The sequence below is a fragment of the Mustela nivalis genome, assembly GCF_964662115.1.
Source record: "Mustela nivalis genome assembly, chromosome: 1".
NCBI classification, from domain to species: Eukaryota; Metazoa; Chordata; class Mammalia; order Carnivora; family Mustelidae; genus Mustela; species Mustela nivalis.
This window is the reverse complement of record NC_139020.1, coordinates 123,504,268-123,511,465: the sequence shown is the minus strand read 5'-3', so window position 1 is coordinate 123,511,465 and position 7,198 is coordinate 123,504,268. Positions and strand designations below refer to the sequence as shown.

The following is a 7,198-nucleotide window of genomic DNA, read 5'->3' as shown; positions in this document are numbered from 1 at the left end:
TAGCAAGAGTTAGTTCAGAAGCCAATATACATTTAATCTGTTTTCATTACTTTTTTTTCCTTTCAAAATAGCTTTGGAATTTGATGTAGTTGGTGGCAGCATGATTAGAGGGTCATAGGAAATGAAGTTCGTAATGAGCCTTGACGGAAACCAGCAGTGTGTAACAGAAGGGTAGTTCCTGGAATTGAAAGGGTTCAATCTGGTTTTGTCGTTTACTGGCTTAAGTCATCTAGTCCTTCTGGGCTTCAGAATCTGCAGTTGGGGATAGTGATAGATATCCTGTAGTGCTATTGGGGAGGGTTTAAATGCAAGATAAAATATTTGGCACATGGGACGTGCTGACTAATGGTAGCTATTGTTATGAGAAGCTTGCTTCCAGGCAATGTGGCTCCACATTCCAAGATCCTCCTGCCTTCAGGCAACACACACCTGATCATTCCAGACTCCCTGTTGGCCTGCTCTGCCTGGGTCTACACCCAGTCAACTCCAGGTAAAGAAAAGCTCTGCTTGAAATTGGTTGGCGAGGAACACTGAAAAAATTATAGGTTGAATTCAGCGGACAGCAAGTTAACAATGAGCCAAAATAGCCTGATTATGATTAGAGAAAATTTATGTTAAAATTCAGTCTTTTTATTTTCCAAATTAGTTTGTGCCTGTGGTTATTGACTCCTGTTATAAATAACATTCTAAAACCTTGTGCCCAGCAGTTTGTAAAGCAGCCCTAGAACAAGTGTTTGTGTATGTGTACATATGTGTTTGTGTACACATGTGTTTTGTGTGAATGAGAGGAACAGTGGTGTTGCTGAAGGGACCATGCATCTCCTCAGCACTCCAGAGATAGCCTTACAGTGCTCCTTCTCGGATGCAAACCTATTTGAATTCTTTGAACTGGAAGAGCCCAGCTAAAGCAAGCATAGAGGGAAGTAGGGACCAGACCCTAGTGGGTGTTGTCTGCTTAGACCTGGGGCATGTAGGTCTAAGCCTACATGTAGGTGAAGCTTCTGACTTCATCAGAGGCTGATGAAGTCCCTAGCAGGTGGCAGGATCCTTGTCAAAGCTGTGGCTGGTTCCTGGGAACTGACTGACGGGCTTGCTAGACTTTCACTCGAGGCTATTCTTGCTGGGGTTCTCTGCAGTAGAGTAGGCCTAGACAAAATGTCTCAATGGAGAATTCAAAAGCTGGTTTTGAATTAGAACCTTGCAGCAGCCAGAGCAATAAGAGGCAGTCAGTGGGAACTGACTCTGTGGCTCATGAGCTAAATACTGGTCCAGAGGGGTGTCATCTATGCATTAATGCATCGGCATTACATTTATTGCAACATCATTTATATTATCTACTTGCTAAGCAGGGAGAGGCCCAGGCTGGACACATCAGACTTTTCAGAGCAACGTGCTGGGGGAATAGAGAAAGGAGTTCAGAGAAGCTATGGCCTCTCAAAGGCAGTGTCTCTGAAGGTCTCCACAGGAAGAGTGCTCTGAAGGACAGTCTTCTGGGGTGGGGAGGAACCCTCTGAGGGCGACTGCAAACGCACAGCCTCTGGTGGAAGAGTGCTTGTCAGAATGGGCCCCTCGTCAGAATGGGGCCCCACGCACAGCATGGCTTCAGGGGCCTGGGGATGGAGGGAGTCACAAGGGCACCACCTGAAGGGTGGGCAGAGACTCCCAGGAAGGGGCTAGGTACTCTCTCTAAGCAGCAGCAGCATGATGTTTTTCTTCTTTTTGGGCCAGCTGCAGATGTGAGTGTCCTGAAGCCTGGTGGGCATATGGTCCTTCTTAGCATTTGGGAAGAGCACAGGGATGAATCTGAAATTCCTGCTTCCTTGTTTTATGAACTCGGTTTGTATATTCGATGGATGTACTTAGTATTGTAAGCTGTGCTCATCCTTGTCCAGCTGCGACTCAGCATCTTCCACATCTTGTTTGTATCTGGGGCCAATGGCTACAATTATCATCACTGTCTTCTCTCTAAGATAGCGTTCCATCCACTTCATGATATCATTGCCTCTGATTCTATCCCCAAGTATGTCACTTGCAGTTTGGAAGCCGTTGACTAAAAAAAGTTCACAAATTTCACCACCTCCATGGCTGTGTCCATAGAATAAGTGATAAAGACTTTCCGTAATTCTTCTGGGAAACTGCTTATTTTTGGAGTTCCTCTGGTTGGAAGGTTATTAGGGGGTCTAGGGACAGCAGCTGGGCATGGAGCCTGGGGACCTGGTGGTCTCAGTTCTGCAGGACTCTCTAAGACTTCTCAGGAACTCCAGCTGGATTAGGTGGCTGGTTATACAGTTGGTCCCTCAGGGACCCTGGGGAAGAGTGATCTCTGTGCAGACCTTGTTCTCAGGTGCTGGGGCAGTTCAGGACCACCTTCTGCATGGGGTGCAAGCCCCTCATGCTGGCTCTAGGTAGGAGCTGCCTGTGCACAGCTGGCTGGACCACTTGCTGATAGGCTGCTCGAAGGTAGTGGTGGCCACATGGCACCTGGTGATAGGGACCTCCAGGACAATGGTAATGACAGTTCCATTGAGCATGTGGGGGCGGGTCGGGAGGTGGCATCTGTGCACACACTGCGTACGTCTGAAGTTTAAACTGGGGGAACTCCCTGGACCTGAGAGGTCTGGGGTGGTGCTGGAGAAACACATGGAGGTGAGGGGCAGGGGATGCCCAGGACATCCTGGGGCTGGGAATCCTACATCGTGTCTGTTGAAGGCAGATCTGGAACTGCTCGGTTGCTGTGGGGCTGGGCTGCTGCACCATCTCTTGGCTACTGCCCGAGGAGTCTGATGAGGCATTAGGTAAACTTTGGTCTGATTTGTCTGAGTCATGGCTAGTGAAAGGAGAAGCAGCTGAAAGCTGTGATCCTAGCTGTTGTTTCTGTTTTTCCATTAAAAAACTGATGCTCCGGAGGAGGGCTCCAATCACAGACTCAGGCTCATGCTTGCTGGCTGCAGAGGAGCCTAAGGGAAAATCTTTGCTCAGGTCTGGGTGTCTCTTCCAGAAGCTGTCTTCACCCTCCTCCAGGATTTTAATGCGCAGGCAGGTGACTTGCTGCATCACAGGCTGTAAATGATTTGCAATTTTTAGGGGTGGGTGAGCCTGAGAAAATCTCCTGAGGAACACTGAGGGGATTTGAGCACTGACAAGGGTGCCATGTTGGGTGCCATGTTCCTTAGATTTGGAGCAGGTGGTTTGATTCCTCTTCCAGGGAATAGTCTGGGATTGGTTAACTGACTTGGGTATGGTTCTGATTCATCAACCTCCACTGGAATGCTTCAGTTCATTCTAGTTTCTTAGCACCACCAAGGACAGACAGACTGGCCCTCTATCAGCTCTTTTCACCTTCAGACTTATAGTGACTTATAATGTATAAGTTATAAGTAACACAAATACACTTTTGCATTTTCTTCAGCTGCAAATCTTTGTCAGTATTGTTAGGAAAAATACCCTATAAAATATAACTAGTGTAATTTCTTGCAGGTTCTCCTGTAATATGTGCCTTAACATCTTATTAGAGGTAGAAATTTAATTTACATCCAGTAAATCTAATAAAAATTTCTAATTCCCCACAACATTTGTCTTCTCTATTGAAATCAGCACACTCATCCATCTGGATATTTGAAGAACTACTTACTAGAAAAAGTAAGCTTTTTCTTTTCTGTGGAATTTCATGCTTTCTATTTTTTTCCCTTAAAGCAAACTTAATGAACAATTTAAGAAGGGGCAAATGAAAATTTCAGGTATTTTCCTTCAGTTTCAAAGATAAATGAGAGACTTGATGTTTTGTTTTTTATTCAGGTATACCATGTTATATAGACTCACCGAAGGTATATCACACTGTTGAAACATCTCCAAGAATTCTGCATTTAGAGCATTTCAAACTTTTGGCCAAGGTCAAGTAGAATATCATGTGTGTGACCTTCTTCCATCCACCCTATCTAGGACAATGCCACAGAATCTCTTTCTGTATTAGAGCATGTGGTCTTGATTATTGTTGCTATGTAATAGTCTTGAAAGTGGGTAGACTGATTCCTCCCAATTTCTTTTTTTCAAAAGTAGTTTTAATTATCCTAGTTTTTTTGCTTTTCTGTATGAATTTTATAATATGGTTTATATCTGCAAAAAACATTGCTGGGATTTTGGTAGGAATTGCATTAAACTGTACATCAATCTGGGGAGAGCTGACATCTTTACCACGCTGTGTTTTTCAATCCATAAATAATGGTATGCCTCTCCATTTAGACTTCTTGATTTCTTTTATTAGCTTCATGTATTTTTAAGTATAAATTCTTATATGTTTCATTAGATTTACACCAAAGTATTTAATTTTTTGAGAGATTTTAAATGGTATTGTATTTTTAAATTTGGTGTCCATGTGTTCCTTGTTTGTAAGTTGAGATTTTTCTGTTTATCTGGTATCCTGTGGCCTTGTTGAATTCACCTATTAGTTCTTAGAGGGTTTGTTCTGTTCTTCCTTCCTTCGTTCCTTCCTTCCTTTGTTTTTTCTATGTAAGTAATCATGTAATCTGCAAATAGGGATACTCTTATTTCTTCCTTTTTGATAGATATGCCTTTTCCTGCCTTATTGCACTGGTTAGAACCTATAGCATTATGTTGAGTAAAAGTGATGAGAGCACACATCCTCATCTCATCACTGATCTGAAAGGGAATGCATTCAGTTTTTTCCCAGTAAATATGATGTTAGCTGTAGGTTTTTTTTTTTTTAATTTTTTATTTTTTATAAACATATATTTTTATCCCCAGGGGTACAGGTCTGTGAATCACCAGGTTTACACACTTCACAGCACTCACCAAAGCACATACCCTCCCCAATGTCCATAATCCCACCCCCTTCTCCCAAACCCCCTCCCCCCAGCAACCCTCAGTTTGTTTTGTGAGATTAAGAGTCACTTATGGTTTGTCTCCCTCCCAATCCCATCTTGTTTCATTTATTCTTCTCCTACCCACTTAAGCCTCCATGTTGCATCACCACTTCCTCATATCAGGGAGATCATATGATAGTTGTCTTTCTCTGCTTGACTTATTTCGCTAAGCATGATACGCTCTAGTTCCATCCATGTTGTCGCAAATGGCAAGATTTCATTTCTTTTGATGGCTGCATAGTATTCCATTGTGTATATATACCACATCTTCTTGATCCATTCATCTGTTGATGGACATCTAGGTTCTTTCCATAGTTTGGCTATTGTGGACATTGCTGCTATAAACATTCGGGTGCATGTGCCCCTTTGGATCACTACATTTGTATCTTTAGGGTAAATACCCAATAGTGCAATTGCTGGGTCATAGGGCAGTTCTATTTTCAACATTCTGAGGAACCTCCATGCTGTTTTCCAGAGTGGCTGCACCAGCTTGCATTCCCACCAACAGTGTAGGAGGGTTCCCCTTTCTCCACATCCTCGCCAGCATCTGTCATTTCCTGACTTGTTGATTTTAGCCATTCTGACTGGTGTGAGGTGATATCTCATTGTGGTTTTGATTTGTATTTCCCTGATGCCCAGTGATATGGAGCACTTTTTCATGTGTCTGTTGGCCATCTGGATGTCTTCTTTGCAGAAATGTCTGTTCATGTCCTCTGCCCATTTCTTGATTGGATTATTTGTTCTTTGGGTGTTGAGTTTGCTAAGTTCTTTATAGATTCTGGACACTAGTCCTTTATCTGATATGTCATTTGCAAATATCTTCTCCCATTCTGTCAGTTATCTTTTGATTTTGTTAACTGTTTCCTTTGCTGTGCAAAAGCTTTTGATCTTGATGAAATCCCAATAGTTCATTTTTGCCCTTGCTTCCCTTGCCTTTTGCGTTGTTCCTAGGAAGATGTTGCTGTGGCAGAGGTCGAAGAGGTTGCTGCCTGTGTTCTCCTCAAGGATTTTGATGGATTCCTTTCGCACATTGAGGTCCTTCATCCATTTTGAGTCTATTTTTGTGTGTGGTGTAAGGAAATGGTCCAATTTCATTTTTCTGCATGTGGCTGTCCAATTTTCCCAGCACCATTTATTGAAGAGGCTGTCTTTTTTCCATTGGACATTCTTTCCTGCTTTGTCGAAGATGAGTTGACCATAGATTTGAGGGTCTATTTCTGGGTTCTCTATTCTGTTCCATTGATCTATGTGTCTGTTTTTGTGCCAGTACCATGCTGTCTTGATGATGACAGCTTTGTAATAGAGCTTGAAGTCCGGAATTGTGATGCCACCAACGTTGGCTTTCTTTTTCAATATCCCTTTGGCTATTCGAGGTCTTTTCTGGTTCCATATAAATTTTAGCATTATTTGTTCCATTTCTTTGAAAAAGATGGATGGTACTTTGATAGGAATTGCATTAAATGTGTAGATTGCTTTAGGTAGCATAGACATTTTCACAATATTTATTCTTCCAATCCAGGAGCATGGAACATTTTTCCATTTCTTTGTGTCTTCCTCAATTTCTTTCATGAGTACTTTATAGTTTTCTGAGTATAGATTCTGTGTCTCTTTGGTTAGGTTTATTCCTAGGTATCTTATGGTTTTGGATGCAATTGTAAATGGGATTGACTCCTTAATATCTCTTTCTTCTGTCTTGCTGTTGGTGTAGAGAAATGCAACTGATTTCTGTGCATTGATTTTATATCCTGACACTTTACTGAATTCCTGTATAAGTTCTAGCAGTTTTGGAGTGGAGTCTTTTGGGTTTTGCATATATAGTATCATATCATCTGCGAAGAGTGATAATTTGACTTCTTCTTTGCCGATTTGGATGCCTTTAATTTCCTTTTGTTGTCTGATTGCTGAGGCTAAGACCTCTAGTACTATGTTGAATAGCAGTGGTGATAATGGACATCCCTGCCGTGTTCCTGACCTTAGTGGAAAAGCTTTCAGTTTTTCTCCATTGAGAATGATATTTGCGGTGGGTTTTTCATAGATGGCTTTGATGATATTGAGGTATGTGCCCTCTATCCCTACACTGAGGAGTTTTGATCAGGAAGGGATGCTGTACTTTGTCAAATGCTTTTTCAGCATCTATTGAGAGTATCATATGGTTCTTGTTCTTTCTTTTATTGATGTGTTGTATCACATTGACTGATTTGCGGATGTTGAACCAACCTTGCAGCCCTGGAATAAATCCCACTTGGTCGTGGTGAATAATCTTTTTAATGTACTGTTGAATCCTATTGGCTAGTATTTTGTTGAGTATTTTCGCATCT

General features: G+C 42.2%; 1 pseudogene across 1 annotated transcript; it reads right to left on the bottom strand.

The window, feature by feature from the left end:
• Positions 1–1,626: 1,626 nt before the first annotated feature.
• LOC309842312 (E3 ubiquitin ligase TRAF3IP2 pseudogene) lies at positions 1,627–3,846 on the bottom strand (annotated as a pseudogene). Its single transcript has 2 exons — positions 3,820–3,846; positions 1,627–3,060 (listed from the first exon to the last, which is right to left on the bottom strand). The product of its transcript is annotated as an E3 ubiquitin ligase TRAF3IP2 pseudogene (transcript).
• Positions 3,847–7,198: the final 3,352 nt, after the last annotated feature.